Source organism: Camellia sinensis, chromosome 7, assembly GCF_055761805.1.
Source record: "Camellia sinensis isolate YWXY chromosome 7, ASM5576180v1, whole genome shotgun sequence".
NCBI lineage: Eukaryota > Viridiplantae > Streptophyta > Magnoliopsida > Ericales > Theaceae > Camellia > Camellia sinensis.
In genome coordinates, this window is record NC_138967.1 from 80,764,947 (window position 1) to 80,775,754 (window position 10,808).

The window sequence follows — 10,808 nt, forward strand, 5'->3', positions numbered from 1 at the left end:
TGATTCGGTGTGTAATCGAATTTATTGTGACCCAATTTTTCTTTTCTTTTTTATTTTCTGTTTAAATTGTTGGAATTTTTTGTCAAATATGAAATGGAAAAAAATTACTATTTTTACCTTTCTCTTTTTCCAGATGAGGACTGTAACGCCCCAAAATGCTACAGCAAACCCAATCCTTAAAGCAGATGAATAATAGAAATAATATGCTTTTATTCATTAGAGTTCGTTTTCAAAAGTTAACACATACATTATACATTCACAAATGTTCATCCTGAATCTACAGCATGTGTTGCAATGCTAAAAGAATTAAAAACCAAACAAATAGTCATATGCCCTATAGGCTTACATATTTCCAAGTCATGTCTTGGTTACACAAAAGTGAGCCTAGCTCAAAACATTTTCAGCACTTGGCTATACAAAAGAATATAACAAAATAAAGAAGCTCTTGCTCCCAAAAGTCCCTCCAAGCTATTGCCCTGTCGGAGGCATGTCACCAGCACCTGAAAATGGTTTTCTCCAAATAGGGTGAGCCAAAGCCCAGTAGAAATAATCTAACACACCCGCATCCTTTAATCCATTAGAGAGTGTATTTAATTCCCTTCTTTTCATTTTTGGGAGTCTTTGGAGTTGTCAAATGTTGATTTTGAAGGAGTATGATCTGATTTAAACTCATTGGGTTTGTTTGTTTGCACTTGTTCTTGTCAAAAAGTTGTTTGGGAACTTAGAAATTCTATTCTGGGGTCGACACCAGCCTTCCTAAGGGTCGACCCTTATCTATTGGTGAAGTTTCTGGAAGTGCTGCTGGAATATAGAGTTGGTGTCGACACCTGCCTCTTGTCGCTATCCACAAGGGTTGACACCAGTCTGGAAAGGGTCGACTCTTGTATATTGCAAAATCTGTGTGTTGATTGCTGGAAAATAGGGTCGACCCTTCCTGTCTAAGGGTCGACACCTTGCATGTTGCACAGATTGCTTTTCTTCCTAGAGGGTCGACACCTCTGCCCGAAGGGTCGACCCTTGTGTGTAATTTTCAGCTTTTTGGGCTAGTTTGGGCCCTACTTTTGAGGGGTTTTGGGCCTATTATTTTATTGACCTTTGCGCTACTTCTCTGCTACTATAAATAGGCTCCAAACATATTTCATTTCACTTTTCTCTCCTCTTTCCTCTCTCTCAAACCGTGAGTTCTCTTCTCTCTCTCTAAAACTCAAACTTTTTCACTTAAATCTCTAGATCTACTCCCATGGAGTGATCTTTTCACCATGGTCCTTTGAGAAAGAGTGTAGATCTCGTCGAGGGCTTCCTTTCGGTCTAATTGGTTCATGGTTTTGTCGCCATTGATTTTTGTGTCATCATCTCTTGGCTTCAAGAGCTAGGGGTTTTTAGTTCTCTTTCAATACCCTCATTTATGGATAGAATTGTGGTATTTTCTTTATATAAACACAAAAGTTTATATTTTTATGCATATTCTGATGAATCATGAGATTGGGGGTTAGGGTTTGAAGGGAGTTGGGTTAAGATCTTGGGTCATGAGTTTGGGTGTAAAAGTAATAAAACGGTTGGAATAAAATGTGTTTTGTGAAAAGTTTTAACTTCTCTTAAAAACTCTAGTTTGGTTCATGAAGATGGTTAATGGTTTTGCTTCAATTGATAATAGAATCCTGAAATTGAAGTGTTAAATTACACATGTACAAGTTCAATTAAAATTTTAAAAAGTTTGCAAATTTATGTAAAAGTTGCGATTGAATCCTCAATGTTGATGTTTTAAATTATGTTATAATGTGAACCAAACTTGGGGAAAAAGAAATTACTGATGGTATGGATGATATGAGCTTTGTGTTGAAATGATTGTGTTAAATCTTGTTGTGTGTTATGTGAATTGTGTTGGGTTATGTGGTGTTTAGTTGGTTGGGTTGTGTTGGGTTGTGTTGTGGTTGGTACTCGCGCGGGGAGTTGAAAAATGGTTTTTCGGTGCCCATAACCGTCCGTATCATAGCCGGTAAATGTGGGGGATTGTTTTAAAAATTAAAAAAAAATGGTTTTTCAATGCCCACAACCGTCCGTATAATAGCTGGTAAATGTGGGGGTGATTTGAATTCAAGGTGCCCGATTGCCTGGTCTAGGCTTATCGCTGGACGAATGCGGGAAAAGTGTTTTTGGGTGTCCACACAATCCTGCCGTATTGTAGTCGGCGAAAGTGGAAAAATGATTTTTGGGTGTCCACACAGTCCTGCCATATTGTACCTAGCAAAAATGGAAAAACGGATGGTTTTCGAAAATGTTTTGGGTGCCCACGTCCTGCCGTATAATAGTCAGCAAATGTGGGGGATGGTTTTAAGAAGTTCAAAATGGTTTTCGGAGAAAGATATGTGTAGACACCCCATTTTTTACCGTCCTCAAGACTCGGTTGTGCTTGCAGGTACATCCGGACACAAGTTCGATTGCTCGTCGAGTATTCGACTTTTGCGGCGGAACGTCACAGGTTTGAGCTTTCCAAACCCTGTATCCTTTCTGCCCCATTCCTAGACCACGACTTGGTCCTTTCAGAATGTGCTTCTTGGTGCACTGTCGACCCCTTTTTGGGCCTGCCGTCCCCCTCTTTGTTGCTGCCGGCCATTGATTGAGCCTGCCGGCCATCAATGAGCCACTGGCAACCATCCCTGATGACCGGTAACACCCCTGTCTCAGCAGGTTTCACTCCAGATCTTTTGAGCCAGTTGGAATCCTTTTATCTACCCTCCATACACGTGTATGGAGGGATGAAGCTCTTGCCAAGCTTCTTGAAGAAGCTTTGCATTGCTTTTCTTCAATATAAGGAGAGAGCCTCTCTCCTTAGCAGAGGTTCAGCATTTTGAGAAGAAATACCTCTCTCTCTCTCTCTCTCTCTCTCTCTCTATATTGTTGTTGATTTGTGCTTTGAAGTCCATTTTCCTTACACTTTTACAGTACAACACATAGAGATACACCACCATCTTTGGGTTGAGGTTCTTGAGAGGACTTCTTGAGCTCTGAAAGTGAGGTTTTACCCCTGGAAGTTGCTGGTTTCGAAGTTGACCTTCAAGGGTGAGTTTCTTCCCATTTTTAGCACTTTTGTGTACCTTATTTTGGCCACCCTTGCATATTGTTTTAGGCCTTTCTTTCAACTGAAAAAGTCTTGTATTTAAGTTCTTTTGAAGTTTGTTTAAGGTCATTTTGCTATTAAGGGTCTTCAACCCTCTTGTTGGCTTTGTTTAGCTTTGTTTTGAGCCATGCCTTAAGGCCTCCGAGCTAGCCTTGGTTTGGCCTTCAAACCATTGAAATCTAGTGGATTTTCAGTGGTAGGCATGTGGTTTTGAGGCCTCAAATCAGAGGGGGTGGCCCCCTCTCTTTTGTTTTTTTGTATGTTTGCATTTTTGGCCTTCCAAAGGAGCATACCTCTATGTATTTTTGAGGCTTGGTTCAGGCCCTTTTTTGTGACTTTTAGGACCTTCCTTGGCTCTGTCCATGGCTGGTTTGGTCACCTTTCACATGCATCTTGTATGTGTAGTGTAATCCCATTTGTAGCTCCTCGAAGTAGCATGTTTGCTTAGTTTGTGTTGAGTCCATTTCAGCAGGTTCTGGTGATGTTTTACCATGCCTTAGATCTTTTTTGGGTTGGTTTTGTCACTCCATGCATGTGCAATGCACTTATAATGTAAATCTCATAAACTAGCTTTATATGCTTCTTGCTTTAGCATGTCATCCTAGCTTATGTTCAGTCCATTTCAGCATGTATTTGGTCATCATTTGGCATGTCATGACTCTATCTTTTGCTGGTTTGGTCGTATTTTGCATGCTCCATATACTTGTAGAACAAATCTTGCTTACTAGCTTTATGTGCATGATGCTTTGACTCATCATCCTAGCATATTTTGGCTTTGCTCCAGCATGATTTTGTTCTTATTTTGAGGTGTTTTAACACTATTTTGGGCTTCCATGGCCATATCACTCATGCTTTGTATAGCTATAGTGTCAATGCTTAAGTTAGCCTTGGGTTTTGAGGCCCTTACCATGCCATACATGTGATGTTTGCATGCTTTGCCGTCATTCTAAATGTTATTTCAGTCCATAAAATGTGGTCATACACTTGCATTCCACATGCTTTTAATGCCTTGGAGCCGTGGCTCTTTATGCCTCATGAATGAATCATTATGCATGCCATTAAGGCTAAGCTTTGGCTAATCATATTAGTGCATTTTTGGTCTTGTTATACCATGATGTAACTCTGTTTCATGCTGTCCACGTCATGTCATGTTTAGTTTCAATAGGTGTAGTGCATTGCATCTTTTGTAGCCTTGCATGCTCCATGTTTGTGGCCTTGTATTCTAGCTTGTGTTGGCTAGTGTAGACGTCCCCAAACGCCCCGGGAGGATGAGTCCCGTTCTGTTCGCTTTGGGCTCACTACAGTTCGGACTCTCAAATTATCGCGGTTGTTAATCTGAACCAAGGAGTCCAAATCCGGCAAATCGTTTTGGAAAACAGATTTTTAGAAAGAAGTGCCAAACATGGATTGCTTTGCCAGATATAGAGTCGCCACCTACATATTTTATTTTGGGAAATTTAGAAAACCCTGACTCGGTGCCAAAGGCCACGTGTCCGTCATCGCCAAAGTTGCCTCGGCTCAGGAACTTGGGTACAACTGGGGAAGGTCAGCTATGAGCATCCCCTCTCGCCCGATCAAAGATCGGCCTCTACTAACTGTGATATCTTGTTTTGAAAGCATTATGTGTTCTTATTCTGGTTATTAGCCTAGAATTACTATGTTATGCGCACAACAAACAAGTATAGGCCAAATCGCCTAAATTGGAACAAAACATTGCATGTTTGTTTTGAAAATGGTTTGCTAATCGCAAGTGGGCTAAAACTCACAGTTTCAATGCATTATTCCAATTTAGGTAATTCAACCTCCATCCACAGGCATTCAAGCAGTTATATCACATAAGCAAATAGCCTCATGGTAAGCATGCTGTCATGGCAACACTCACACGCATGCAAGGATGCTAAAACATAAGAACTTACCGAGTACTCCGAGCCAAAACAGAAACTAGTTAGTAGTCATATGCATGATCCTAGTTCATGCTAAGATGGCTAATGCAACACATGCAAAATGCAACTAAGATAGGCTCGGCTAATCTATAATGACATGTGAAATGCTACAACTAACACCTATTCAATTTGGAATTGAAATACAAATGCAGTTAGAATGATGCGTCAAGCCCGGTGCATGCAAAACGAATGAATGGATGCAAACATGCTATCATACTGTATGCTAATTGAAACATGCCCTAGACTAACCATCGAAAGCTAGTAAATAAAAGGGAAGAAAGACGTGGGGTTGGGGGACATACACACACTCACGCACACTTATTACACAATTGCCCTCACTAGGAGGGTCTGAATAAATATTACACAACCAAATGAACACCACTAAATTAATTATTACAGAATTCCTAACTAATTAACAAATTAAATGCAGAAGGAAGGTGGCCGCAGCCCTGCCTCAGAATGTGTGAATGATGCATGCTTGACTCGTCTCGCCCGGAAACCTGCTACCATAGCACTGCTGCCTCTGTTTTCATTGCCTTGCTCCTCTGAAAATTCTGAAAGTCTCCAGACCCCTTTTGAACCATCCTCTGAGTGCTCTGGGATGTCACCGGCCAGAATTAAAGTTCACCAGCCATGGTAATGGGCTTATCGGCCAACTGTTGTACCACCGGCCAGCCACTGATGGTCGGTCAGCACTGTAGGTGGCCGGCCGGTCATTGCTTCCTGCAGAATCCTGCAGTTGACAGCAGCAGAGGGCAAACAGTGTATGGCATGGAATTTTCAAGCAAATGTGAGCATGGCCACACTCCCTTTCATGCAATGGACTCAAGGGAGCATGGCCCTCGACCCTCGGGCCATCAACTACGCAATTCGATGCATGATGGCCTAAGAAGCCAAGTAAGCAACTTAATGTAGATGCATGCAACAAACAAATGAGTGCTAACACCCTATCATGTTGAGATCAAGGGTATTGGCGACCGAGGGTTGAGACGTGTTTCTTCACTTCGGGTACGAACACACCTGTCCCCTCATACATGGTTTGACACCCCAAACTAAGCGATGCAATGCATGTATGCCATATACAATGCAAAGTGATGCAACTCATGCATGGCTACACTAATGCAGTATGAACATGTCAAGCATACAACAAGACTGTATAATGCAACTTAGCTAAGTAACATGCAAACATGATGCAATATAAGCATGCAACCAATGCAATGCAATCATGTCAAACATGCAAAGTATGCAAGGATGGACTTATACTGAAATGAGAAGGCCTCAGCCCACCCCAAAACAGTGGCCAAAAATGCCCAAAATGGAGGTGCCAACATGCAAAACAAATATGCAAACCAAAGGGCCTAAAACTAAGGCATGGAAGGCAATTTTCAAGAGCACCCAAAAAAGGGTAAGCATGGATATCAAGACCTACAAAATCAGAGATATGGTATGGTAGAATAAGCCCCAAAACCCACATAAATGGCATCCCAAATGACTCAAGCAAAGAGGCATACTCCAAAGCCAAAACATGGAGCACAAGACTACACCTCTTTAAGGCATTGAAAGGAGAACAAATCCAAGTATGAAAGCATCAAACATGGACTGAAATGGCATGGCAAATGATTCTAAATCACCGAAAATAGACCAAATGAGGCATGCTTGTGGCTTACACGCTCAAGGCTCACAAGCCAAAACACATAGAAACTATACCAAACATGGCAAACATGGTCAAATCAGCCCCCAACAGTCTTTGATCATGGCAAAATAATGCTAAAACCTTCATGAAGTTGAGCTAGAACATGCAAGCATCATGGCTTAAATGCAAGGCACATTTCTAGGCAAAATGGTGGAATGCGAGGCAAGTACAATATGCATGTAAAGGGCCATAAATCCAACCAAAGACAGAGGCAACATATGACCAAATAATATTCAAGAACCTCTGAAATAGGGCTAAAAACAACCAACCACATATGCTACCCTTATGGGCCAAAACATGGGCAAATGAGACACAAAGGGGAGAGGGGTGTCCCTCCCCTATGCAAGACTTCAAACCCCCTTCTTCATCACTGAAAATCCACTGGATTTCAGTGGTGAGAAGGCCAATACACCAAAGTAACCAAAGCTTAACAATGGAAGCACAAAAAGGGCCAAACAAGGCCTTAGAGGGGGAGGTCGACCCCCAACACCAAAAAAACCTTAATGAAGTATCTTAAGCATGCAAATACAAGACTTTTTTTTAGTTATACACAAAGTCTAAATCAGTAAGCAAGATAGGTTAAAGACTAGTGCAAGATTGGGGAATCTAAAGCAAAAGTGTTACCCTTGAAGAACACTTCAAGAACAGCAAGCTCAGCCTCTTCCTTATGATCAAAACCACTCAAAACTTCAAGAACAAACCCTCAATACCTCCCAAGTTGAAGTATGGTGTGATGGTGTGTGTTTTAGTGCAAAAGTAAGAACAAATCACCCTTTTAGGCCCTTAGACACACACAAATGAAGAGAGAGAGGGAGATATAGAGAGAGAAGATGTATATCGGACATATATATGTATTTTGCTCTGGTTTTTGCTGAACCCACACAAAGGAGAGGGTTAGTCTCCTAATATAGACAATGCAAAGACTAAGCTTCCAAGGGAAGCTATTCAAAAAAGGTCAAGGCTTCTAAGGGAAGCTAAGCTAAGGGTGCAAGGCTTCCTTAGGAATCTGGGATAGGTATCCAAGTTCTTGAGGAAGCTAAGACAAAGGTCCAAGCTTCCTCAAGAAGCTAGACCAAAAAGGTGCAAAAAGGGCAAAACAGCCACACTCGTGCATGGGGAGGAGGGTCCGTGCATTCCAGCTGGCACAGCTGGCTTGCACCATGCCTGAAAAAGGTAAAAATGTGGCACCGGCCAGAAAAGGAGGCCATCAGCCAAACAGATGGTCGGCCGACCACACTAAGTGCCGACCGACCAATGGTATATTTCACCAATGCCCGATAGCACGAATACACGGCCGGTGGGTGTCAGGGGTAGCTAACAAGCTACTCTCTACCCTCAGGTACAAAACACACAAGTCCTTGGTGCAAAACCAAGCATAGAACAAGCAATTCGAGAGAACTTGAGGCAAGGTACATAGCCGAGACCTCCGGGAACTCAAAACAAACACGAACATGGATGATCACCGAGTGTTCAAACGGTGACGTCCAAGTCTTGAGGACGGTCAAAAACGGGGTGTCTACAGCTAGCTTCGAGCTTGTTTTTGGTCTTGTTTGGGCCTGCCTTGAGACTGTTTTAGGTTCCCTTAGCCCTTTGGGGCTTGCCTTGTATGGCCATGGCTTAAGTCCCTTTATTAGTTTTGAGCTTTAAGCTTTCTAACATGCTATGCTTGCATTGTTTAGTTGATTTGGCATCAATTTACATGAGATTTTAGAGCTTATCTTGTTGTCACATATCCATGCTTGTCACTCTTTAAGTATGCTTCAGAGTTGCATCTTTGTGCCTTAATCCTTGAGCCAATTGGCATGCATGTTTGCCTTGCCTTTTCATGCTTCTCATGTTATCAATTCATCACTAATGGCCACTGATTTTAGGCATGGCTGAGGCCTATCCATCTTTAGTGTAAGCCCATCTTACCATGTTGTCACACGCTTGTCCCATTTCGTATGTTGTTGCATACTTATCCGTCTTCACATGACTTGCATGTTTGTATGTTCATGTTGCATTTTATCATGTGATTCAAGGTTGTTACCTCACATCATGCTTATATGCTTGTTGCATGCTCGGGTTATTACATTACATGTTTGCATGCTTGTTGCATTGCATGTTTGCCATGCTTGTTTTGCATTGTCGGTTGGATGTGTTAATCTGAGCAAGAGGAACGAGGGGTGTTTCATACTTCAAGTGATGAAATGTGTCTCAATTCTCGGTCGCCGACGCTCTTGATAATCCATGATAGAGTTTTAGGCTTTATGTGTTTATTTGTGCATTCATTTCATATTGATTTGCACAAGTTGGATCTTTGGCCATCATGCATCGGGATGCATGATTGATGGTCGTAGATTCGACTATGCCTCTCCCTTGATGTTTTGAGATGATATGGGGTGGCATAGTGCGTACATATCCTTGGGAGACCCTCCATTTTCTCTGTTTTGTGCTCTACTGTAGGTTGGTGTTCCAGGACATCAGTGGCCGGCACCTCCTCATCCTTGGCCGGCAGTGTGCCATCTTTGGTCGGTACCCCCTCATCTTTGGTCAGTAGTGGCTCCCCATGGCCGACAGGCCACTGATGCACTCCCCAACATGTTTTTGGTAAGGTTCACTAGGAATTCCTTGAGGACACCCTGCAGATGGAGCCTCTCGAGAGCAACCAGAGATTTTTTCGGGACGGTAACCGAGCATGCATCCTTCCTTCTTCAAGGCAGAGCTAAAGCGGCCTAGCAATCTCATTTTAATGCTTATTTGTTAGTTAGCTTTACTTTGTGAATTAATTAATTTGTTAATTAATTAAAGTTTTGTAATAATTAGTTGTAGCTAGTTATTCAATTCAGTTGTGTAATAATTAATTAGCTTGTTAGTTAATTAGTTAGTTGGCATGTATTATTCATTCTGACCCTCCGTTAAGAGGGCGAATTTTGTAATAAGTGTGCGTGCGTGCGTGCGTGTGTGCGTGCCTTCCAACCTCCATTTCTTTCTCCCTTTTACTTACATGCTTCTGTTGGTTAGTTTTAGATCATGTTTCAATTAGCATACTTATGCTTTGCATGTTTGCATCCATTTTCAACTAGCATCCTTATACTTTGCATGTTTGCATACATTCATCTATCTTGCATGCACCGGGCTTGGCGTATCATACTAACTGCATTATATTTCAATTCCAAGTTGAGTACATGTAACAATTGCTGCATCTTATATGCCATTTTAGGATAGCCGAGCCTATTTCTAGTTGCATTTTGCATGTGCTGCATTATCCATCTCAACATGAACTAGGATCATGCATTGATTTCTAACTAGTTCTTTATTTTGGCTTAGAGTACACTGTGAGTATTTATGCTTTAGTATACTGCATGTGTGTGAGTGTTGCCATGATAGCATGCTTGCCATGAGGCTATTTGCTTAAGTGTTTAACTACCTGAATGCCTGTGGGTGAAGGTTGGATTGCTTGAATTGGAACAATTCATTGAAATCCGCATTTTAGCCTACTTACGAGTAGCAAACTTCAAACCATTTTCCAAACAAACAGATATGCGATGCTTTGTTCCAAATTAGGCGATCTAGTCTATATTTGTTTTGCTCCGCACATCACATAGTAATTCTAGCTAATTAACTCGAATAGGAACACATGTGTTTTCAAAAACTAGATATCATGTTTAGTAGTGGCCGATCTTTGATCGGGTGAGCGGGGGTGCTCATAGATGACCTTCCCCAATTGTACCCAAGTTCCCGAGCCGAGGCAACTTTGACGATGACGGACACATGGCCTCAGGCACGAGTCAGGGTTTCCTAAATCCCCTCAAAATAAAATATTTAGGTGGCGACTCTGTATCTGGCAAAGCAGTCCATGTTTGGCACTTCTTTCTTAAAAATCAGTTTTCCAAAACGATTTGCCAGATTTGGACTCTTTGGTGATTTATCGGTCTTGCATTGCACTTTGCGAGATCAAATTCAAAAGTGTGACATTTGAGTCCGAACTATAGGCATGAGGCCCTCGGGGGCGCGTCTGCAGTTTCTGGCGACTCTGCTGGGGAGATTTAGAGAGCTTGACTCGAACTCATGA